Raw genomic sequence first — 26,696 nt, 5'->3', positions numbered from 1 at the left:
GCCAGCCACATGACCTTGGAGGTGTCTGCGGACAATGCTGGCTCTTCGGCTTAGAAATGGAGATGAGCACTAACCCCCAGAGTCAGACACGACTAGACTTAGTGTCAGGGGAAAACTTTTACCTTTACCTGTATGGTGCACCAATCACCATATTTAAGACCCAGTGTGATCAGGTAGAGTGGGTGAAATTCACAGCAAACATATCTTCCATTGGCTTCACAGTCACATGACATAACCAATGTTGAGGGGGTGGGAAGCTGGTGCCTTCTTTTCCTTACAAATTACTGGTAGCCTAGGGATTTAAGTGTGTAAAACTTGGAATATATGTTTCATATTAAATGGGTCTTCCTTCTGATCAAATATGAATAGGATTGAGTTTCATGGCTACAACCTTGAGTATAGTATTTATTTTGTGGAAACCTGTTCATCACATGTATCCAACACTGATAATCTGCAGATCTGTGCAAACTCAGAAAAGAGAAGGCGGACTTTCACAGAACCAGAACACAATCTGTTTAGGGCTTTATAAGTAAAAACTAGAACCTTGAACCAAGCTCAGAAACAGCTCTGAGGACAGTTCAGTTAGTAAGATGCCAATAATGTGTGATCTTTCTGGACACACATCATAAATCTGGCCACCACATAATTGTATTTCTTGAAGTCTGTAAACTCTTTAAGAACAGCTCTGCACTTAGTTCATTCAAGTGTTTTAATTGTGAGCCACTAAAAGTGTGAACTACTGTGACTGCTTCTGTCTTGTCTATGAAAGGATCTAACCAAAGCTGAGCAAAAGCAACCCTGTTCTCCCAAGACCAATTCTGGTTCCAAGTGCAATCCCAAACTATGAAATTGATCTATGAGAGGAGTCCAGATCCATCCAGCATATGGTTTGGTCTCAATCCCACCACAGTTTTCTTACAGAGCAACCAAAGTTTCATCTTGAACCTTAGGTTATTCATCTGTATTCAATGCTGACTAACAATCAAGTTGCTGTATTCTTAACTGGTTGATATTTCCAGATAAAATTTTAAGGTAGCCCCATATACAGCATGTTAAATTAGCCAATCCTTGATACAATTCATGTATGGATAACTGGAACAACATTCAATTTATCCTGATACTATTGCAGACTGCACTCCAGTCTCAGCAGATAAGGCCCTCCTCCATCCCTGGCCTTTAATGCTACCCACAGAGAACATTATGTAGAAGGAGAACCTCATGATAACTAATTTGGACTTAAGATGTAGGTCAGTTGCCATCCTTCCTCCTTACAAAGTATTAGATATCAGTTCTCCAACTTTTTTCATCATACCATAAGGTAAAGGTAAAGGTTTCCCCTGATATTAAGTTCAGTCGTGTCCGACTCTGGAGGTTGGTGCTCATTTCCATTTCTAAGCCAAAGAGCCGGCCTTATCCGTAGACACCTCCAAAGTCATGTGGCCGGCATGACTGCATGGAGCGCTGTTATCATCATACCATACCACCAAACAATTTCAGAAGCATTGCAAGAGACCCGATTGTCAAAACAAACCATCAAACTAGATTTTGGTTTCGATGAGCCCATTGATTACTAATAGTTATTATGTTTTTTCATAATTGTTTGTTAATGTGCTACTGTTAATGGTGTTAATGGAGCTCCAGGTGGCGCAGTGGGTTAAACCGCTGAGCTGCTGAACTTGCTGGCCAAAAGGTTGGCAGTTTGAATCCGGGAAGTGGGTGAGGTCTCACTATTAGCCCCAGCTTCTGCCAAATTAGGCCAATTTTCTTACACCAGAAGCGACTTGCAGTTCTCAAGTCGCTCCTGACATGATAAAAAAGTTTAAAAACATGCAAATGTGAGTAGATCAATAGGTACCACTCCCGCAGGAAGGTAACAGTGCTCCATGCAGTCATGCTGGCCACATGACCTTGGAGGTGTCTGCGGACAATGCCGCCTCTTCAGCTTAAAAATGGAGACGAGCACCAGCCCCCAGAGTCATAAACGACTAGACTTAACATCAGGGGAAACCTTTACTGTATTTTGCTCCATTTATCCTCATGACTTTATTATGCTTGGTGTAATAAAGGATAGTATTTAGTGTGAGTAAGAATTGTTACAGGATTTGCTTTGTCATCAGTAGTAGTAGATTATCTGCCCATTTTACAAACTATCTCAAATGTTTTTTTTAAAGAAATCTGCTAGTTCTATTTAACTGGACTGCTTCAACATTTTTTTTCGTGCTACTCAACGGCTTTCTTTCCTGCATACAACAACACTAATTCTGATTTTATTTTTACAGGATTCCTGCCACAGCACTTGGAAGAATTGCCTTGCAAAAACCTTCAGGGATTTATTTTTTTCCTTCTTTCTCTCATCCTTTTATTCAGACTTACTTGTTTGACCTGCTGTCTTTCCTATGACTCACAAGTATTTTCAAGCTATTGATTACGGTCCTGATATTAAATCTCAAAGAAACTGTGTTTTTCTTTCTTTCCCTCTCCCTCTTATAGCTTTAGTGTGCCCAACTTGTACCTCTAAGAGGGCTTTTTAAAAAGTCTTTGTGTTTGGGGGCATTGATAATGCATCTCTACTCTTTTGACGAACAAGCCGATCTGAATTGTAGACGCTTGAAAGTTTTGTCTGTTTGTGAATCCCCGTTTTTAAAATGTTGCTGAGACAGAACAGAATTCTTATCCTGTGGATTTTAACTGGTTTTGATTCAATTTTCTTATGTGGAAAAATGTACCAAATATCAAACGAATAAAAGCTTTAAATCATTGTGGATGGGATACAAACCTTGGCAGGGTCATTTGCACTACCCGGTGCTTCTGTGTGCTGCTTGAAGACTCATTTATTTGCTGTAGCAGTTCACAGTAAATGTGGTTCTGTTGGCTGAGGCAGCAAGAGAACTAATGAAAGAAAGACATAAGAGCTAGGGAAGAGATCTGAGAAAGGAAGCAGGGGTCCTGGAAGCCAATGAGGTATTTTTTATTAATAGGTGATAGAAAGTAGTCTTTCCTGCTCTAATGAGAGCAGGAGTGACAGGCAGCTGGCTGGCATAGCTCTGTGAATGCAATAGGTCTAGTGCAATGCATGCAGGGATGCCAGAATATTGAGCCCCAGGATCATATCTACCATGCTGGGAATGACTATGACTGTGTGACTATGAATGACTATAACACACACACAGTGCTGGCAAAACAAAGCAACATCATTCGCAAACTGCTGTTGAACATAGTCATAAGCATGCAGGGATTTTTTTGGCATTGCGGTGTGGCAAATATCCTTATTATCTGACAACCAACACTCTGCTTTTTGAGAAACTGAGAAGCAGAAATTGGTAACACAGTTCGATATGGTTGCAGGTTTTCGACTTGGGCCCTCTCCTAGAATTTGGCCCTAGAACCGTAGCATGGATTTGTGGGCTCATGTTGGGGTGCCATACATAGGTGTCAGTACCCAATTAAACATGTTGTTGCTGAATGTGAAATCTCATATAGGTATTAGTGATATAAATCTACTATCTTGTTTAAACAGAATCTGAGGATAATCCCGAATAGCTAAACACATTTGAGAGGGCTGAGTAATATGGGTCAGTCAATAGCATAATCCTTGTTGCATCATTTAAAAACAACAACAATGTGCTGTAGTAAAACAGCAAATCAATAAATTAAATATAGTCTGGGTGTTTCTTTCAAATTTTCATATATTCTGTTTTAGTGCTTCCTTGACCTGACAGCTCAAGTTCAGTAGTAAATTTTCCTAAGAAAGGGCTCCCTAACTAAACACTACTATTACAGATGTGGAGGGCCAGGAATTAGCACCTTGCAAGAATTCCTAAAGACAGGAAACATTTTGACCTTAATTTGGGAAGGATCTCAGAGACTGGGTTGTGTTTAGGGCACACACACTAAAATCACATCACTCCGCTCCACAGATTCAAACCTGCGACCTTTCAGTCTGCAAGTTCAGCAGCTCAGCGCTTTAACACACTATGCCACCAATGAAACAAACTCCCTGAAAATTAAATGGGTGAAAAATCCAAAACTGTCTTCCCATTTTAACTTCAGTTGAGAGGAATATGAAAAGATAGGCCCTAGTATTCAAAATCCTTATTGTATTATAAATGTCTATAAAGTCTATTTCTGATATTTGATCAAAATATGTAAATTATAAATTAGTCAAATACAACTTTTGTAATTCCTTCTTTTCATATTATGGTCCTTATACTGGTTACATTCCTACTGAAAGTAAAGAAGTCTCAGGGTTGAAAAAGGCTCTTTGGCTTTTTTAAATACATCCTTCAATTGACGCTTTCAGATGCTGCATATGCCATGTCATGGTGATCGTTAGATATTCTTTGTGTTCTTTAACTACATGGGAACAAACCTGTTCAAATGTCAATTAGAAATGAATTTTTAAAAGGCAAAATCTGCCTTCTGACTTTGCCATTTGAAAAGTGTGAAACTGATTCATATCTTTTAAGTATCTCATCTGGTGCAATACATTTGAATCACACTGTTCCTTTTTTCCTTGCATATGAGGGCAGATAAGAAGAAAAACTGAAATAGACATTCTTCCCTATTTAACTTAACCAACCTATTGATTAAAATGACACTAACGTTCTTAGTAGGCATACCTGTACGTCTGTGTTTCTTGAGAACACAGTGGATCTCTTTTGAAGCTTTTGACACACACTGCTCCCTACAAGGTAAAATAAAGTTTCTGTGTATATCTGTGCAAGCTGTGTCTGATTTTATATGGTGTTGAAGAATTTCCATAATTTTGAAGCTCTTGGGAGCCTCTTCTTTTAATGACAGAAAACTAGAATCCTTTTGTGCCAGTAGTACTTGCAAATTTCTTTTCTAATCTCTTGGTAGCTTTAGGTTTAAAAAAATTTATAAAAGCTGGTAAAGTACGGGGGCACTTAAAAGTCTGCACAGCAATGCCACACACTAATTTTCCTTAAAGATTCCAATTTGAATTTCTTATTGTGTCTTTGTATGGATTTGAAATAATGAATATTATTCTCTCTGTACACTTTACTGAAGGTTACTTTAAATACGGTTTGACTTTCCTGGATGTTCAAGATCATCTTTCAGTGGCTGGTAAAATTGGACCTTTGATTTTTTACTGTATGCTAATTTGCATAGCAATGAAACATTTGAAAACAAAACTTAGCAGTGATAGTGTTGTAATGAAATAATGGAGATAACTGATAGCAGACACAATGCATTGAGAATGCTTGGGGCATCAATGACTACAGATGCTCCAGACGACTTCCCTTTCTAGGTGAGGAAGTCAAGGATCACTAACAAACAGAGATTATTATTGGATTGCTGTGAGTTTTCCGGGCTGTATGTTCCAGAAGCATTCTCTCCTGACGTTTCACCTGCATCTAGGGCAGGCATCCTCAGAGGTTGTGAGAAGTCAGCCAAAGCAGAGCACTTCATGAACCAACCTGGACATAGCATATCATTTAAGAAATGCTGGACCATTCTAATAACCACAGTGTCAGAATACACAAAGAAGCCATTGAAATCCACAAGCATGTGGACAATTTCAACAGAAAAGGAGAAAACCATGAAAATGAACAAAATCTGGCTACCAGTATTTTTAAAACTCTAAAATCAGGACAGTAAATAAAGAGCAATACTCTGAAAACAGAAGAATTCCAGACATGAAACAATCAGGACCAGCTAACACTTTCCAACAAAGGATTCTCCCAAGCAGGAAGCAGACAGGCTTTGAATCTGCAAGGCCTTTCAATGCTAATCAAGGTGACCAATTGAAACTTTCACACTTGCCTCAAGTGGATGAGAGTTCTTTCTCCCACCCTGGACATTCCACAGATATATAAACCTCACTTGCCTAGTTTCCAACACCACAATCTCTGAGGATGCATGCCATAGATGCAGGCAAAACATCAGGAGAGAATGCTTCTGAAACATGGCCATACAGCCCGGAAATCTCACAGCAACCTAGTGATTCCTGCCATGAAAGCCTTCAACAACACAGTGATTATTATCTTCTTCCTAGTGAGGCCACAGGGGCAGAATCCCATTCAGCAAGAGTAGGGCTGACCAACCATATTTTGAAGCCATCCCCTGGTACCATCTACATGCCGTGGTTCTCAACTTGTGGGTCCCCAGCTGGTAAACTGGCTGGGATTTCTGGGAGTTGTAGGCCAAACAACCTAGGGACCCAGATTGAGAATCACTGATCTACAGACCTACTCTCCCCCATGAGATCACTACATCTACAATTTAAAATTACCTTGCTTGACCCTCTCCAACATGCAGTTATCCTATTTTTGTTTTTTTTTAGAAAATGAAAATGAGTGATGAGGTTTCAGTGTAAGTCTGTCCTAACAATCCTCATCTGCAAGTCCCTGGGAAAAAGTGCTTTTGATTCAGATATTTATAGTACCATCAGACTTCAAGTCTACATCATTTGACCTTGCATGCAAAGAGATGAGAGAGTTAGGTCAGGTCTACTGTGAGAGCTGAATATTGATTTCTCTAGCCCACTTTAAATCTGCTATCCTTTTAACATTCACACTGCACCGTCTTTATCATTTGGGTTTAATGCTAACGTGAAACAATCAACACTTACATATTTCATACACTTTTAATTTCGTGCTAAAAAAACCTGGCTGATTGTATTGGATGCATATATCTACTGCTTGCTCTGTAAGTAAATATTTGATCAACCTGTCTGTGTTTGAGAGAGCGAGCGCTGATATTATTCTTAAAACCTTCAGCATTTATGAAAATATTATTGCATGGGTGCTGAACAAGAACTCGCTATCCCAGTGCTAATACATTACCATTATCTGTAAATTTTAAATATGGTGCATTATTTTGGCTTATTATTTTAGTACAGTAGACTTTCACTTACTCAACATTCGCTTATCCAACATTCTGGATTATCCAGCGCAGTCTGCCTCCCACCCGGATCTACAGCTGTTTCTCTATGCAGCAAGGACTGACCTTTTCACGCATTTAATTTCTGACAATGCTGTTACTCTAAGTTCATTTAATGCAATTCTATCTTTATTTGTAGTAAATTTGTTAGTAGCCAATGTTTTTGTAGTCCATGTTTTCAATACATTGCGATGTTTCGGTGCTAAATTCGTAAATACAGTAATTACTACATAACGTTACTGTGCATTGAACTGCTTTTTCTGTCAATTTGTTGTAAAACATGATGTTTTGGTGCTTAATTTGTAAAATCATAATGTAATTTGACATTTAATAGGCTTTTCCTTAATACCTCCTTATTATCCAACATTTTTACTTCTCCAACGTTCTGCCGACCCGTTTATGTTGGATAAGTGAGACTCTACTGTAACAAGAAATCTCTTAACATTAATCTTAGTAGTATTTTAATGATGACCTGTGCGAATGACAATTTGAAAATAACATTAACTGAGTGATTAATAAATGTTACTCAGTTTCACCATCAGGATTCAGGATTAAGTTTTGGACAGTGGTTCTTAACCTGTGGATCACAGGTGTTTTGACCTAAAACTCCCAGAAATCCCGGCCAGTTTACCAGCTATTAGGATTTCTGAGAGTTGAAGGCCAAAACATCTGGAGACCCACAGGTTGAGAACCACTGCTTTAGGAGATGGGTGTCATTGCCCATTACCACTAAAAGTAACGGCGCTCCATATAGTCATGCCGGCCACATGACCATGGAGGTGTCTATGGACAACGCCGGCTCTTCGGCTTAGAAATGGAGATGAGCACCAACCCCCAGAGTCGGTCACGACTGGACATAACGTCAGGGGAAACCTTTACCTTTACCTATGGTGGTGCAGTGGATTAAACCGCTGAACTGCTGAATTTGCTGACCTAAAGGTCTGTGGTTCAAATCCAGGGAGCAGAGTGAGCTCTTGCTGCCAGCTCCAGCTTCTGCCAACCTAGCAATTCAAAAACATGCAAGTGTGAGTAGATCAATAGATACTGTTCCAGCAGGAAGGTAAAGGTGCTCTATGCAGTCATGCCAGAGGCCACATGACCTTGGAAGTATCTACAGACAAAGCTGGCTCTTTGGTTTAGAAATTGAGATTAGCACCAACCCCCAGAGTTGGACACGACTAGACTTAATGTCAGAGGAAACCTTTATATTTACCAAAGTGTAAAATATTGGCTGTGATTCTGTGTGATGGATATGGAGCGTGCTGTAAAGTTCTACCTATCCTTCCACTGCTACTATCTGAAGACTTCCACCAATCTCACCGAAGCCTAATACCAAGATAAGGCTTTCCTTCATCCTCACCTCTGAAACCAATGTTAAGACCTCCTCCTCTCCTATCATCGTGGCTTCCAATTGTGGGGACCTCCTAGGTGCCCTTGGGATTCCTGTGTGAGATATTATGCCTATCAGGCAGTGCTCTTTTTTATCAACTGCTGCCACCAGTTAGTAAAAAAGGGCATTGCCACAAAGATCAAAAGTGCAATAAAAATAATGCTTCATTTGAACATTAATTAATTGATACATTTAAAATGTGTTTCCCACTCTTCTCTCCAGGCTCATTCAGACCCTCTCTAACTCTCCTAATCTCTTAGACGCTTAAGCCCCATTCACTAGCCAAACCTGAAAGACTGCTTGCTGTAATTAAGGAACCCCAACTGACTACATTGCACTTTACCAACTGTCATACATCAGGCTTCTCCAAATCCCTTCTCATACATTCTACCAATTACAACTCATTCTTGACATTCCATTCCCCTCTAATCATAACTTTATCACCTCTAATAAATGAAACACATTTTCTTTTGAACTATCTAAAACATCACATGCACCTTTCCCACTGCTATGAGCGTTTGGTGTTTGTGGAGAGGCAAGAGGAAGAGGGAAAGCAACTCCCTCCTAACCTACTGCCATTATCCAAGAACACATAGAAGATGCATGACAACTTTTTTTTTTTTGCAACTAGAGAATGGAAGTGGACAAGATGCAATCTCTGCTGCTCAATGGTTCCTTACATTTCACAGTTGGGCCTCAGTGGTGCCTTCCAGGGCTTGGCAGCTATCAGGAACTGCTGGCTCACTGGTGAATAAACATGTTCAGAACAAGAACCATATTAGCCGCTTTGAGTCTCCTTTGTGGAGGGAAAAAAACAAGACAAGAAGAGGAAGAGAAAGAAAAGGAAGAGGAAGAAGAAGAGGGAGGAGGAGGAGAAGGAGGAGGAGGAGGAGGAGGAGAAGGAGGAGGAGGAGAAGAAGAAGAAGAAGAAGAAGAACAACAACAACAACAACAACAACAACACTATGTAACATGGTTTTTGTTTCTGGGTTATAAATGCCATTTCCTAATTGGTTCTATCATAAAAACATGGAAAAAGTTTATTCAACTGAAAAAAAAGAATTTTTTGCAGGATGTCATGCAGCACATTTTGCTATTGTTTTCCAATTGATATAGAGTCTCAATCAATTCAACATAATTTGTGGCAGTCACAAAAACAAAGTTTCTGGAATATAACAACTTACAAAGTCAGTACAGTAGAGTCTCACTTATCCAACATTTGCTTATCCAACATTCTGGATTATCCAATGCAGTCTGCCTTTTAGTAGTCAATTTTTTGTAGTCAATGTTTTCAATACATTGTGATGTTTTGGTGCTAAATTCATAAATACAGTAATTACTGTATAGCATTACTGTGTATTGAACTACTTTTTCTGTCAAATTTGTTGTAAAACATGATGGTTTGGTACTTAATTTGTAAAATCAATCTAATTTGTTGTTTAATAAGCTTTTCCTTAATTCCTCCCTATTATCCAACATATTCGCGTATCCAACGTTCTGCCAGTTCGTTTATGTTGGATAAGTGAGACTCTACTGTATCACACAATTAAACAGGAGTAACACTTTCAAACCAGGACATACTTTTTTCTCAAATTTTGTTATGTAGTATAATATAAACAATCATCACTGGTCATTATATACAGCATTCTTTGCTTCCAAATGTTGGGGTACCTTTTCCTATGAAGCAGGGGTACTGTTATTTTCTTATGTTCCACTAGGTTTTCAGAATTTAATTTCTTGAACAAAAGAGATAAACAAGTACTTCTGAAGTTGCCTTCAGGACACACTGCTTCTGTTTCCTTCATCATACCATGAGGTCTACAGCTCTTTCAGATGTTCAGAAAGAGGTTCTATGTATCCAATAAGAGCATCTAAGAGAGGTGCCCATCATCATCATGTACACATTGACATCACTGTCCATGATGTCTTACAAATAAAAGAAAAATAAAATAGCTCCCTGTCTTCAGACTTATAGGCATGATACAAAAGGAAAAGATAATGATGGTGTGGGAGAGTACTCACATTAAGTTCAGCAGATACTGACTTGTCTTTTGTCTCTCTGAAGCCAGAACAATGCCAGTTGGGATGGAGTGAGGATCCATCTGGGCCTAGACATGATGCCATGGTGTCAGTCTCTTTCTCTCTCCCTTCACAGCTGTGATGTCTCATGGGCCATGTAGTCCCGTTCCCAGTACTATTGTGGCAGACGAAGAGGAGAACTTTGGTTTCCCACCGTTTCAGCCAGAATTGGAGCCCTTGCACCTGCAGGATGTTTGCCCTCCAGAAGCCAGCCAAACAAGCCTTGGGCAGAATTCTCCCCCGTTCTCTCGTAAGGCTAATTATAATCGAGATAGGGGCGCTAGGGAGGCGAAGCGCCGAAGCGCCAGAATCGCTGCCAGACAACTAGCTGATTAAGCCTGTTTTCCTTGGGAAATCTTAAGGAGTCATGCATCTGGACATAGCATGGGTTTCACTTCTTGTTCCCCAGGGAAAGTGTTCCTTGGCGGGAAAACAAGATCCTATATAGGTGTTTACCCGCAAGGAGATCCTTGCGGAGTCAATTCGTCAGCTTCAGGAGTGAGATCGTGTGTGGACTACGTTACTCCAGTTCCTTGTTTCCAGGACCTTGCCACGGACCTTGTTCTAGTTCCAAGCCTGCCTTGTTCCCCGGACCTCGCCACGGACCCTGTTCTTGCTTCTTGCTTCTTGTTGCCACGAATCAAGTCTTGTTTGCCAAGAATCTAGTTTGTTTTCCAGCCTTGTTGTCAAGCTCCATTGGACTAAAGGACCCTGTCATTTCCCCACATTTGCCCGGCAAGTGTGTGTTTCGGTTATTGGATTATAACTTTGGACTCTAATATCTCATATTGGACATTGATTTCCTGGATTATTTGACCTTTCCTGAAAGGTCTACTTCTGAACTTTATTCTTCACTTGTTTTTATGGACTTTATATATTCCTTTAATAAAGATATTAGATAGAATCTGGCCTCTGCGTATGGTTATTGGTGCTCTGTAGCCTGGGTCCTGACAACAGCCAAAACCGGGGGGTGGGGGTGGGGGTGGTAATCAGCTTCTGAGCCTGGGCATGATGAAACTGCATCTATTTTTCTTTCTATCTTCAAGGCCAGGGCAATGGCAGTTGGAATGGAGGAAGTCTGCTTCTTCCCTTCTATGGCCAGGGCAGTGGCAGTTGGGTTGGAGATGTCACACCTCAGGCTAGCTTCACCTTGCTAAAGACACCAGACTGCACACCAGATGTAGTCTTTTGTAGTTTATTAAGGGATAGGGGATAAGATAGTTCATAAAAGGCAAAAGTTCAGTCCCAGAAGATAGTTACAAAAATGAGGCTGTAAGAACAAATCCATGGAAACATTAGGCATGAAACAAGGTCCTTAAAATGAGGCCAAAGTCCCAGAAACGAGGAAACATCCAAGCTATAAGATAATACAGGAAAGCAGACTTGGTTCTTGATTCAAGTGAGGAAATTGCTTTGATTAAGATTTTTCTCTCAGCAGACTGTTTTAAAAGCATAACATGAAAGCATTTCTTTGCCCTTTGACCTCCCTCTTATTTGCTATTCTGACACTTCTGCGCAACCCCTGAAATTCCAGACAACTAGCTCGAGCTAGAGAAGCGCCGTCATCGCTTTTGCTTTCAAGGCCACAGGGCTCATTATTGTTATCAAACTGAGACTGGGAACTGGTCTCCCTTTCTGCTTCTTGCACCTGAAAACTATCATCATTAACAACATCATTTCTTCCCATGAGAAAGCCTCCCTGCTCCTCATCTCCCACAGCTGGAACACTCTGCACCTGAATCTCATAATTCCCATCAGAGTCATCTTGAAACTCATCCTGAACCTGAATCCCATCATCCTGAAACTGCATCCCAGAATCCTCATCAGAGTCACACAAAGGCTGAGTCACAACAAGAGAGAAGATCTTTCATCTGTTTTTGGACCTAGGTATAATAACACTGAACTTCCCTCTTTTCTCTCTCCATAGCCAGGTCGGTGTCCGTTGGGATAGAGGGGGGGGGGGGGCTTTCAATGTGAGAAGACCTCCTCTACTTCCGCAGGTGCTCCTGGTTGTTTTATGTCACTGAGATTGTGAATCTCATCTGGGGTTTATTTTCACTTTAAAGGAACTCTCCAAGTTGCTAAATGTATTGCAAGGATAGGCTTCAGCACACTGGACAGCTGCCTTTAGTTTCAGATAAAACCCCACTGATACAGCAGAGCTAGCAGCTGCAATGGTCTTATTGCTTTTCCTTGCAATAAAACCCATTACGACAGCTGGATGGGGTTAATTTTAAATCATTATTGTTAAGAAACTATTGAAGAAGAAAAATTTCATTCTCAACATTCTGAAATTCAGGTTTGTATAGGGCCTACAGAATTGTCACAGATTAAAGTCAATAAATAATGATTGATCCTCCTTCTCCAATAATGTGATTAGGGCCTGCAATGGCATGGGCACTCATCATATCTCATGCTGAAGTTGTCAATGCTCTTCGCTTTGTGATATTCCATCTCCATATCCACAAACCCAGTTTTAGTTTTCCCCTTAGCATTTTGTGGCCTCTGGACATGCAGTCTCTGTGAGGTTTACAAAGTCCCTCTTTGTGGGTTTTTTTGTATTTCTGGAAATGTAGGCTTCATGATTTTTCTTCATAGCAGAGGTTCTCAACCTGTGGGTCCCCAGGTGTTTTGGCCTACAACTCCCAGAAATGGTTTACCAGCTGTTAGGATTACTGGGAGTTGAAGGCCAAAACATCTGGGGACCCACAGATTAAGAACCACTGCTTTATACCCTCTAGTACTTACCTCTTGTGCTGATATGGTATGAAAATCTGGCAAAATGTTGTGGCAACAGTTGGCACATATGGCTTCTTTACAGCCTCCAATGAACACAGTAGTTGCAGATTATCACTGTCTTCCAGCCTTCCCTCATTTCCAAGCCATTCTGCGTATTTGACCTACTTGGCCTTAAGAGGAGATGGGAACTTTTGTGTGATTTCTCTCCTTGTGTGTGTTGCATGTCTGCTGTATTGCTTGGAATTATCTGCAAAACACTGCTGTAAAGAAAACAAAAAGATGATTGCTCTGTGACTTTGTAACTTCATGGCCACACAGTGCGGTGCATCCACATGATGCTCTCAGCTGGAGCCTGTCTTTCTTTCCGGGATTCTCTGCCATATTTTACTTCTCATTCAGAAAGCCTCTCTGCATGTCTGTTTATCTTTAATAGATTTTTCTCATAATGGAATTTCAGCTACAGCTGGACTGACCACAGCAGGAAGTGTCCATACAGTAAAAAGAAAGAACAGTCAAATGTATGCTGCAACTGCTTCATTTCATTCTCATTCAGCCCATCGGCAACTTCTTTAGAAAAGAGAGCAATATGTATGTGTGTGTTCTTATAAACAAAAACTGATTTTTAAATTTTTAATCTCATTAGGAGCTTTCTCTTTTGCACACAGTCCTTGAAATATCAGCAAAGTCTTCTTTACTTATAGTAACAGTTTCTCAATATTGCTTTACCTTGAAATGATGAAATGGGGAACAAAAATACAATCTATACACAGAATAAAAATGAAAATCTGTATGTGTGTATGTGGTGGTGATGTCCATTTACACAGACAGCCTCTCACCTCCACAAACTGCTTTAATCCACAGTGCTGAGGAGCCACCGAAGCCCTCCCTCCAAGGACATGGTAGGTTACAGCGAGCCACATCCTAGTGTTCCTTTGAATTTGCATGACTCCGCCCACTGCCTCTCCCTTAAGCCTTTCCTATTCTTTTCTATGGCACACAGCAACTGAACATGCTAGAGAGAGGGTTTTGGGGAGTATACACCATGATTTCTAGGAGTTGTAGGGACTGGGATGTATAGTTCACTTATAAATCTAAGAGCACTTTGAACCCCATCAACAATGGACCTGGAACTAACTTGGCACACAGACCCAACACAGTCAACTTTGCGTACTGGTGGACTTTGGGGATGATTGACATTTCACTTTGGAAGTTATAGTTCACCTGTATTCTGTGAACCCTCTGAACCCCACCAATGATGGACCTGGACCAAACTTGGTGAACTATGCTTACTGGTGGACTTTGGGGGTGATTGACCTTGAAATCTGGGGGTTATAGTTCACCATTATCCAAAGACATTGAACCCTGCCAGCATCAGATCTGGACCACGCTTGGCATACAGATCCAACATGGCTAGCTGTGCATACAGGCAGGGTTTGGGGGTGATTGTCCTTGGATCTGGGAATTGTAGTTCACCCTGATCCAGAGAGCCCTGAACCCAGCCAAAGATGGATGTGGACCAAATTTGTCACACAGACCCAACATGGCCAGTTGTGCATACAGATGGGGTTTGGGGAAGGTTGACATACCATTCTGGGAATTGTAGTTCACCCACATCATTATGTATTTTCTAATGGGAGCACTCATTAAAAAACCCTCAATTCCTTATATGTATGCTTGCCCACAATGCCCTGCTCATGCACAGAGGAGGAGTTGTTTAAAGCTACGGACAATGTGATTGCTGTTGCCCGCTTTTGGTCCAAAACTATTTAGCTGTTTGTGATTCCTTTATTTTATCACTTTTAAACTTATTTATTATGCAATGCTTTTGACACGAAATAAATAAATCAATTTAAAAAACCTAAATCTAAGACTGGCTTTTTTCTAATAAATAATGTTACTAAATTATATGACCTAACGCACCAAAACAAATAATGGCTTTTTCAAATAACCCGAGCACTGCCGGGTTCCCAAGCTAGTAAGTAATAAATTCTGTTACTTTACAAGTAATATGCTCCTCCAGCAAAAGCCTATCTATGCACAACTGTGTCTGAAAAATGAATATTCTTTTATTTCCAGCTTCTTAGAACTGCACTGATGTTCTTTCTTTCTCTCAGGCCACTTCTACACTGTCCTTATATCCCAGGATCTGATCCCAGATATCCCAAATGATGTGGCAGTGGAGACTCATATAATCCAGCTCAAAGGATCAGATCCTGAGACATAAGGATAGTGTAGAAGTGGCCTCAGCATTCCTTGTTTGGAGAAGGATCTGTATGAGCAAAAGTAGAGCAGTCTGGGAAGGAAAAGAAACGCTTAAGCTACCCACATAGTTGGATGTTGTGGCTGATCAATAAGGAAGTCTATTATTCCAACGTCTTCAAATAAAGGGAGTGTTCTCGGTTTTATTTACATTCAATAGTTTTCATAAATAATTCCCTTTCAAATCAGAGATTACTAGTTTCTGCTTGATGATTCCTGTATGGGTGTTTGTTTCATGAAAGAAGCAGCACAATGAAACAGAGTTTTAAAAACATGGGGGGCGGGTGAATTCAAAAAAATCATCCACCAAACTGTTAGCAAACAGACTTTGTTGGGAGGGGGAGAGATACCTGGGCATATTTGACTGCAACATGAGTACAGAGGCTTGTTGAGTGCTTCACAAAACTGTGTCAGTTGTACAGGTATTTCTCAGAAGGTAGTAATCCTGACTGTCAAATGTTCTATTATTTATTAGGTAAGTATAAAGCACTTTCTACTTCCCATGTCAAAATGAATTTACAAAAGTGGAAGGAAAACAAACCAGTTTTGCTAGCAGCACTAGCACGTTTCATCAAGAAAGCCATGAATTCTCAGATGCTGCTGGACTCTAGTGTTGTGTCACTCTTCATATGTACAAGGTTGAAGGGACTCATTCACTTGTAGAAACAGGTTTATGGTTTTAAAGATCACTGCAGTGGGGTTTGGCCTCATAAGTGATCATCACAGCACTGCCTCATCTCTCATCCAATTGCCTTCTAATGCGCAAGACAGGAGGATAGTTCATCTGAAGCATCCCTGGCAGACATGTATATAACCTATTCTTATAGAGAGACCATCAAAAGAACTTCCACAACTTCCTTCAACAGCTTGTTCAGCACAGAATAGTCCACAATCATGCTATTGCTACCAGGCACTGTTTGCTTATAGATGGCAACCATTATTATTTACACAGCTAATTAAGGAAATGGTCTGCAAACACTTAGAAACAAATGCGGTCATTGCTAATAGTCAACACGGATTTACCAAAAACAAATCATGCCAGACTAATCTGATCTCTTTTTTTTTGGATAAAGTTACAAGCTGGGTAGATGCAGGGAACACCGTGGATGTAGCATATCTGGATTTCAGTAAGGCCTTCGAGAAAGTCCCCCACGACCTTCTGGCAAACAAGTTAGTCAAATGTGGGCTAGGCAAAACTACGGTTAGGCGGTCTCGAGCTGTGGCGCAGGCTGGAGAGCAGCTGCAATGAATCACTGCAATGAATCACTCTGACCAGGAGGTCATGAGTTCGAGGCCCGCTCGGAGCCTATGTTTGTTTGTCTTTGTTCTATGTTAAAAGGCATTGAATGTTTGCCTATATGTGTAATGTGATCTGCCCTGAGTCCCCTTCGGGGTGAGAAGGGCGGAATATAAATGCTGTAAATAAATAAATAAATAAATAAATAAATAAATCTATAAATCTGTAATTGGCTAAGCGAACAAACCCAAAGGGTGCTCACCAATACGTCATCTTCATCTTGGAAAGAAGTCGCGAGGGGAGTGCCACAGGGTTCTGTCCTGGGCCCCGTTCTGTTCAACGTTTTTATTAACGACGTAGACGATGAGTTAGAAGACACGATCATCAAGTTTGCAGATGACACCAAACTGGGAGGGATAGCTAATACTCCAGAAGACAGGAGCAGAATTCAAAACAATCTTAACAGACTAGAGAGATGGGCCGAAACTCACAAAATGAAGTTCAACAGGGACAAATGCAAGATACTTCACTTCGGCAGAAAAAATGAAACGCAAAGATACTGAATGGGGGATGCTTGGCTCGACAGCAGTACATGTGAAAAAGATCTTGGAGTTCTTGTGGACAACAAGTTAAACATGAGCCTACAATGTGATGCGGCAGCGAAAAAAGCCAACGGGATTCTGGCCTGCAGAAATAGGGGTATAGCATCTAGATCCAGGGAAGTCATGCTCCCCCTCTATTCTGCCTTGGTCAGACCACACCTGGAATACTGTGTCCAATTCTGGGCACCACAATTGAAGGGAGATGTTGACAAGCTGGAAAGCATCCAGAGGAGGGCAACTAAAATGATCAAAGGTCTGGAGAACAAGTCCTATGAGGAGCGGCTTAAAGAACTAGGCATGTTTAGCCTGCAGAAGAGAAGGCTGAGAGGAGACATGACAGCCATGTACATATATGTGAAGGGAAGTCATAGGGAGGAGGGAGCAAGCTTGTTTTCTGCTGCCCTGCAGACTAGGACACGGAACAATGGCTTCAAACTACAGGAAAGGAGATTCCACCTGAACATCAGGAAGAACTTCCTCACTGTGAGGGCTGTTCAGCAGTGGAACTCTCTCCCCCAGACTGTGGTGGAGGCTCCTTCTTTGGAAGCTTTTAAGCAGAGGCTGGATGGCCATCTGTCGGGGGTGTTTTGAATGAGATTTTCCTGCTCCTTGCAGGGGGTTGGACTGGATGGCCTGTGAGGTCTCTTCCAGCTCTACAATTCTATGATTCTATGATTCTATCTTTCAGGTACTATTCAGTCTTTACCTTATCCCCACACCAATCTTTTTGCCACAGATAAATCTGAGGATGCACCTCCTGCTATCTGTAGCTGCTTTTGATGAAGGACGTTCTGTGTGATAATAGAAAGCTAGTTGTGGCGAGGTAAGTCACTGTGGAGCAGTTGATGGAGTGCTGGGGCCGTCCTTCTGAATTTGTAGTGCTTAAAATGTCACCAGCTCTAGTTTCCCCAACATAAATTCAAAATAATTGCAACCTTTTAGAATGCAGGCCAAGGTTAGCGTAGCTTCCTAGTCTGTTTGATCGGGCAATGGTTTGCAGACTTTTCAAAAAGAGGAACAGTGAGCTCAGTTGGGGTTTATATATGTGTAAACCCCAAAGGCTACTATTCATTCTAGGGCTTCAGCTACAGTAGATAATATAATGACTAAACAATAGTGTCTCACAGCAGCCTGAAAAAGTGAGTTCTGGTTTTTATTTTTTTTGTGTGTGCAGTTAAGGGCAAATCATCAGTGATAGAGCAAGCAGACTCCTGAAATTCCTCGACTAGATGGTCCGCTTCCAAAGCATAAGCATGATCTTATTTTTAAACAAATGCAACAAGAGCTAATTGTGTGAACAGAGTTTTAAGATAGAAGAGAGTTGTTCCTTTTACATTATTTTCAACAAAACTGGCACATGGAAGCAAAAACGAGGACCTCTGCAAATGTGGAAAAACCAAAAATATCTCTGGGGACAGCAGGTCTGGTGCTGCTGTGCCTTCCCTGAAACCATGGGAAGGAGGGTAGAAGTGATTACAGTCACCCTCTGCCCCATCACCAAAGTTTACAAAACAGTAGACTTCATGGGGAGGACCCGATCAGTGATTGAAATGGTTGCAACTTTTCTCCCCATGCTTCAGGCAGTAGCACAGTGATGATCTCACTATCAACCTCCCCCGTCAGTCTGCTGCTTCATAGATGTCAGTGGCAGGTGGATGGTAACTGAAATCAGTGCTGCCCTGCCCCTAGAAGTTGCAGGAAAGTCATCAATAATAAAAACTGTGAATGTAAATGTGGAGGACCAACTGTATGTAATCACTATCTCCACGAATTGTAGCGGAACAACGGGTTGATCTCAGAAAGCCCTGTGTTATTCAAGCCATCTTTTCATACTCATTTATTTATTTATTTATTATTTGTTTACTTTATTTATATACCACTTTTCTCACCTCTGGAGAGACTCAAAGCGGTTTACAACATAACGGCAAAATTCAGTGCCAAACATACATGTAAAACCAAATCATGTATCTAAACAATAAACATATAACTATGCATTGAAATCAATAAGACCATTAAATATAAGATATAAACAACATTTGGACATTAAGACATAGAATTAAAACATCTAAAATAAACATTAAAATGACATGATCCAAAATCGTAAACTGGGGCCATTCCAATTGTCAATTGCACATATTCCCTATTTATTTCTTGCACTGCATTACTTTACTGGCCAAAAGCTTGGTCCCATAACCATATCTTTGTCTACTTTCTGAAGGCCAAGAGGGAGGGCACTGATCTAATCTCACTGGGGAGAGAGTTCCAGAGCCGAGAAGCCACCACTGAGAAGACCCTGTCTCTCGTCCCCACCAACTGCACTTGTGAAGAGGTGGGACTGAGAGCAGGGTCTCCCCTGAAGATCTTAACCTCTGTGATGGTTCATAGAGGGAGATACGTTCAGACAGGTAAACTGGGCCAAAACCATTTAGGGCTTTAAAGACTAAAGCCAGCACTTTGAATTGTGCTCAGTAGCAGTCTGGCAACCAATGGAACTAATGTAATGGGGGGGTTTGTTCTCCCTGTACGCTGCTCTGGTGAGAAATCTGGCTGCCGACCATTGGACCATTTGAAGCTTCTGAATGGTCTTCAAAGGCAACTTCACGTATCTATGGCTCCCTTGCACTGATATAACCAGTACATTAATTAGATTAAGGGAAGAAAGAAAAGAGACAAAGAGCGATATTTCTTGCATGACTACAAGAGATGCTTGATTTGGGAATGAAGATCTATTGTTGCCACGGTGCACAGGGAGATCATTGTCAGTCTGATCCTCATTTTCTGAGGAAACCTCAACCTTCATTGGAAGTACATAAATAGCACTTAGAATATTTAGGCTGAAGGTTATAACAGAATTTTAAAATGAAGAAATACTGCTGAGAAACCTAATTACCTTCCTAAATAACACATAGCTTCAGAAATGCGGCAGAATCAAATGTGACCAGGTGTATCTGGATGGGAACAGGCTGCAACCCCTATGGAGAGGGAAATTAGCACAAGCCAGTCAGCAGACATATTGGGTTATGCTCTGTTTGAAGCAAAAGGCTTTTTAAGGGCTTAGAAGAAGCCGCTCTGGTTTCTTTGCAAGAGAATTAAAATTCTGAGGGAGGTCACCGCCCAGTAATACAAATGCGATGCTGCACTATTTATAGCGACGCAAAGCCCTGACCTGCGAGTCTGGGATTAGGAGAGGTATGAAATGCAAATCCCTGTGCTTTACCAGAAAATCAGGATTCTAAGAGCAGCTCAGAGCAATTTTATGTTAGATAATTTTACACCCAGAACTCAGTTTACAAAATGATTGCAGTTGTTACATAATAATTCCCCAGCCAGTGCCCTCTTTCTCTTCCAGATTAATCACTGTGTTTATAAACCCTTAGCAATAGCTGCCAGAGATAGCACTGACACTATAGGGATTTGTGTTGGTGCATTATCTGTCACAGCTGGTGGCCTGAACATCAGTAGGGTTTCAATCCTTTTTTGATTGTAGTCTAAATTTTAGGAGAATTATTTAGGATAGTGAACCTATTTTAGGGGTAGTGGTCGGCACATTGCATAGTTTGGACAAAAACTTGGCAGAAACTCTGCCAATTGGCTTGGAAGCAATAGGCAACCATCAGAAGATCTGCTCCTAGATATGATAAAGTGCACCACTAATGCTCAGAGCTTGCAAGTAACAAATAATGTAGTAGCCATAACAAATTGTGGAGTGTGGGCTGTAATGAGGGCATAATAAAGCGCTTTGCATCAAATGAAGAAATGTCCAGCATTGAAAGTTCCTGAGGCAAAGATTAGGTTTGCCGCACCCAATCTCCTAATTTGTGGCAGCAGTAGTTTCCATTTTTTGATCAAAGTTGGGATTCAGAAATCCCAAATCTGAACGTTCTTCTAGTATGGAAGAAAAGATGCCCTGAGGTGGTGGTGCTGCTTAAAATCCTGCCAAATGCTCCAACAATTTATATTCTTATGTGGAAAGTGAGAAAATGCAAACCTTATTAGAGATGTGTTTTGAATAAGAAAAAGCAGAGAATTTGTTTTAACTACCTCAAAAAAGACATATTAACAGAGCTGCTGGCAATGCCAAATGTAAATCTATATTACCAGGTTCTCCGTGGCTGTGGAAGCTTAGTTAAATCCCAAATAGAAAAAATGTTTGTTATGCTTTTGGAACATGAAGTATCGAAAAATTGCTTTGAAATACTTCACTTGGGTGAACAAAAGAAAAGTGTGCTTTTGGCTCAGTGAAATGTAACAGTAAACTCATCCATGAGAGCCTGGAATAAATATAAAAAGTATTGCAGTACTCGTATATTAAACATGCACAGAGTAGGTTGGTATTCACTCATTGACTTAAAAGGCTATATAAATGGCTGAATAAGTAAGAGGCAGTGTGCCTGGAGTGTCTGTGAAATCCAAGTTTAAATTCTCATTTGACCAACTAACTCTCAGATGACCTGAGGCCACCCATTGCTTGCTTTTGGATTACTTGCACCTGTCATGGTTTCTTTGGGGGGGTAATCTCCAACCCTTGGGGTCACTTGTTCTTATTAATTATTTGCAACTCGTGAACTCATAATCTGCCTTGAGTCCCTTTGGGGAGATAGGTTATGTATTTATCATATCAGAAGCAAAATGAGGGTACAGTTGTAATGTATTTAAAACACAAACAAAGTTTAAAACTTGACATTATGCTAAATGTCCTCTGACCCATAGTGGCCACTTGGAGTGTCTCTAGTATTGCTATTAGAAGGTCCTCCATTGTGCATGTGGCAGGGCTCAGGCTACATTGTAATAGGTGGTCTATGGTTTGTTCTTCTCCACACTCACATGTCGTGGACTCCATCTTGTGGCCCCAATTCTTAAGGTTGGTTCTGCATCTCATGGAGCCAGAGTGTAGCCTGTTCAGTGCCTTCCAAGTCTCCCAGTCTTCTGTGTGCCCAGGAGGGAGTCTCTTATTTGGTATCAGACATGGATTGAGGTTCTGGAATTTAGCCTGCCACTTTTGGACTCTCAATTGCTGAGGCATTCCTGTGAGTATCTCTGTAGATCTTAGAAATCTATTTCTTGATGTAAGGCATTGGCGTGCTGGCTGATATATGAACAGGGGATGGGCTGGAGATGTCAATGCCTTGGTCCTTTCATTATTGGCTACTACTTCTTGGCGGATGTCAGGTGGTGCAATACCGGCTAAACAGTATAATTTCTCCAGTGGTGTTGGGTGTGCTGTGGTAATGCAGCATCTCTTATTAAGGGCCACAATAACTGTTTTAACGTGGTGAGATGTGTTCCATACCGGGTGCAAAATATAAATAATAAAGTTTTATTATTAGATGTATCCTTCTTCTGTCTTGCCAATTCTTGATACTTTGTAAATTGTGTCCTGTTGACAGACTTATTCCTTTTCCCCCTAACAGTATATTAAGTGGCTACCAAAGGGCAGGGATAGATTTCAGGTAGGTGCAAATTTCCCAACTTGCATTGGTGTGAAGGGACCAGACTTTGGGGCATGAATTAGGAAGAAGAAGTGATTCTGGCCATGAAAGCCTTTGACAATACATTAGGTAAAAGTAAAGGTTTTCCCAGATGTTAAGTCCAGTCATGTCTGACTCTGGGGGTTGGTGCTCATCTCCATTTCTAAGCCGAAGAGCCGGCGTTGTTCGTAGACACCTCCAAGGTCATGTGGCTGGCATGACTGCATGGAGCGCCGTTACCCTCCCGCCGGAGCGGTACCTATTGATCTACTCACATTGGCATGTTTTCGAACTGCTAGGTTGGCAGAAGCTGGAGCTAACAGCGGCTGCTCACGCCACTCCCGGGGTTTGAACCTGGGACCTTTTGGTCTGCAAGTTCAGCAGCTCAGTGCTTTAACTCACTTCACCACGGGGGCTCCTGATGACAATACATTAGGCATAATTTTTGAGAAAAACAACAATCAGCAGTGAATCTCGGGATCTGCATGACTTGGACAAAAGTTTTGATCATAGAACTGTGTAACAAGTAGCATTATTATGGCTAAGAAAAAAATCTAGTTCTGCGAATTTCATAACTCTGGTGCCCTTTTTGCTAAATAGTGACAGTTTTATAATTCATGAAGCCTGACTACTGAAGTGAAGCTGTGTGTTTGAACAATAAAATACAATTCAATTCCAGTGCCTGGATCACTGTGTGAAGATAAGGCTGCCCTCCCTGAGAATATCGAATGCAAACAGAATGTCCAATTGCTGCACTCCGTGGGAGTCAATTTCAATCTTCTTCTTTCCTCCATTAATCTATATAATTGACAGATGCTAGGTAAGGGTTCATATGAGCTTTGTAATGCACAAGGTTAGCATCCTGTATTGAGGTCTCCAAGAAATGTGAGTACCAATCTTCCTCAGATTGAAGATTTAAGCAGAAGAGGTTTACCATTGCCTTCCTCTAAGAGAGTATGACTTGCCTAACATCACACAGTGTGACTTCTGTGGCTGAGTGGGGATTTAAATCCTAGTCAAAGAATCCTAGAGTTGAAAAAGACAGCATGGGCCATACAATCCAACTCTTTACCATGCAGGAAAAGCACAATCAAAGTACCAGCGGCAGATGGCCATCCAACCTCTGCTTGAACGTTTCCAAGGAAGGAGCTTCCGTCGCACTCCAAGGCAGAGAGTTCCACTGTTGCACAGCTTTCCCAATCAGGCTGTTCTTCCTAATGTTCAGGTACGTTCTCCTTTCTTGTAATTTGAACCCACTCCTCCGAGTCCTGGTCTCCACGGAAGTAGAAAACAAGCCTGCTCCCTCTTCCTTAGGACATCCTTTCAATCTTCAGACTCGCAGTCCAGTGCTCAAACCACTAGACCACTCTGGTTCTGTCATCTCTCATGCAAAATACTCAAATAACTTCTGGAAGTATAAGCCCCAAATAGGGAAGTATAATTATAGGAATAAAAACAAAAATTGTATGAATGTTTTAATTCATTTTATGAGCCTGTATAGTGTAGGAGCCCAGGTGGCGAAGTGTGTTAAAGCACTGAGCTGCTGAACTTGCAGACCGAAAGGTCCCAGGTTCAAATCTGGGAGCGGAGTGAGCACCCGCTGTTAGCTCCAGCTTCTGCCAACCTAGCAGTTCGAAAACATGCCAATGTGAATAGATCAATAGGTACCGCTCCGGCGGGAAGTAATGGCACTCCATGCAGTCATACCGGCCACATGACCTTGGAGGTGTCTACGGACAACGCCGGCTCTTTGGCTTAGAAATGGAGATGAGCACCAACCCCAAGTTGGTCACGACTGGACTTAACGTCAGGGGAAAACCTTTACCTTTTTTTAATAGTGTAGTGACTTGAGTGCTGGAATTAGAGTGTTGGTCTTTGAGATAAAGGTTTGAATCCCATGTCAGCCATGGAAATGCAACGAATAACCTTTGGCAAGTCACACTCTCAGTCACAGAAGAAAGCAATGGCAAACCTTCTTCCATAAGAAAGAAACAATGTTGTGATAGACAACACCTCCAGCAAAAACATAACTACTTTAACACAGGCATATTTCTGGTCCTTATCACTGATTATGACTGAGTCAAATAACAAAATCACTCTAGATCAGTGGTTCTCAACCTGGTGTTTTGGTCTACAACTCCCAGAAATCTCAGCCAGTTTACGAGCTGTTAGGATTTCTGGGAGCTGAAGGCCAAAACATCTGGGGACCCACAGGCTGAGAACCACTGCTCTCTTCCTATCATCAGGAAGAGAGAAGGGGCAGACAGAAATAGACTACTAAACTCTCTTCCATACATCTCTATTTCCTCTGAAAGTATTCCTCTTCAACCTGGGGCTGCTTACACATTGTACAGTTACAGCACTGTGAGTCCACTTTAACTGCCATGACAACAGACTATGGTTTGCATTTTGGGGACACCAGAATTGCTCTACAAACACCTCCCTAAACTGGATATCCCAGGGTACTCTAGGATGTTCCCATGGTAATTAATGTGGATTAGAGCCCTATGATTGAAAGGATGCCTGCTTTTTTCCTCAAGGGCAAATTAAGCAAAGGGACCTTTTCTTCTCTTCAAGACCGGAAAATGTGGCAGGAGATGGGCGAACAGAAGAAAACAGCTTGTCCTTGTCACTTCACTTCCCTGCTCTGCGAGCTGAAGCTTCAAGCAGCTGCCCTACCTTATTTAATAAACATTAAAACGAAAATTTATGGCACCTGCAAATGGAGGCCATAGGAAAAACAATTAAACTAAATATTATATTGAATTTGTATTTCCTCAGAGCAATAGCAAAAGTAATACCGTATATACTTGAGTATAAGCCGACCCAAATATAAACTGAGGCACTTAATTTTACCACAAAAAAACTGGGAAAACATTGACTCCAGTTTAAGCCGAGGGTGGTAAAGGTAAAGATAAAGGTTTCCCCTGACGTTAAGTCCTGTAATGTCTGATGCTGTGGGTTGGTGCTCATCTTCATTTCTAAGCCGAAGAGCCGGCGTTGTCCGTAGACACCTCCAAGGTCATGTGGCTGGCATGACTGCGTGGAGCGCCGTTACCTTCCCGCCGGAGTGGTACCTATTGATCTACTCACATTTGCATGTTTTCAAACTGCTAGGTTGGCAGAAGCTAGAGCTAATAGCGGGCTCTCACTCCGCTCCTGGGATTTGAACCTGCGACCTTTCAGTCTGCAAGTTCAGCAGCTCAGTGCTTTAACACACTTCGCCACTGGGGATCCGGTGGTAAATTTCAGAAATAAAAGTAGATACCAATAAAATTACATTAATTGAGGCATCAGTAGGTAAAATGTTTTTGAATATTTACATAAAGCTCAAATTTAAGATAAGACTGTCCAACTCTGATCCAATCATTATTCTCATCTTCTTCAATGTAAATGTGCTTATGTATCCTTTTAATAATAATAGAGTAAAATAATAAATGCAATAATAATAATAAGATCAGAGTGAAATAATAAATGTTTTATTATTATTATTATTATTATTAATAATAATAATAATAATAGAGTTAAATAAATGTAATAGTAGCAACAATAATAGAGAAAAATAATAAATGTAATAATACCAATAATAATACAGAAAAATAATAAATGTACCATATATTCTCGAGTATAAGCTGACCCAAATATAAGACAACCAGGACCCTCACCCGAGTATGAGCCGAGGGGGGCTTTTTCAGTCTTTAAAAAAGGGCTGAAAAACTAGGCTTATACTCGAGTATATACAATAATTTGTTTAGGATCTGCTAACATAAATGTAAATACTTTACTACTACTAATAATAATAATAATAATTTTATTCTTATATCCCGCCTCCACCTCCCCGTGGGGACTCGGGGCGGCTTACAAATGTAGAATAAAAGTACAATAACATCAGGAACCGAACAACAAAGCAAATGATAATTTAAAAAGACATAAATAAAATGACAACCATGAATAAACCGCAGGTTAAAATACAGCAATAGAATCATTAAAATGGACTGGGCAAAAGTGCACTAAGT

The 26,696-nt window shown here is 41.0% G+C and overlaps 1 protein-coding gene across 6 annotated transcripts in view; it reads left to right on the top strand.

Moving 5' to 3' along the window:
* The window catches only part of epsti1 (epithelial stromal interaction 1), a 76,800-nt gene extending 74,025 nt beyond the window's left edge, over positions 1–2,775 (top strand). For all 6 annotated transcript variants that reach the window (XM_008106812.3, XM_008106813.3, XM_062975619.1 and 3 more), the window contains one exon: positions 2,280–2,775. The gene's annotated coding sequence lies outside the window, so the exon portion shown is untranslated. The remainder of the gene's footprint in view (positions 1–2,279) is intronic.
* The last annotated feature ends 23,921 nt before the right edge of the window (positions 2,776–26,696 follow it).

Source organism: Anolis carolinensis, chromosome 3 (assembly GCF_035594765.1).
Source record: "Anolis carolinensis isolate JA03-04 chromosome 3, rAnoCar3.1.pri, whole genome shotgun sequence".
NCBI classification, from domain to species: domain Eukaryota; kingdom Metazoa; phylum Chordata; class Lepidosauria; order Squamata; family Dactyloidae; genus Anolis; species Anolis carolinensis.
The sequence above is the reverse complement of the archived record's forward strand: the minus strand, read 5'-3'. Positions and strand labels throughout refer to the sequence as shown.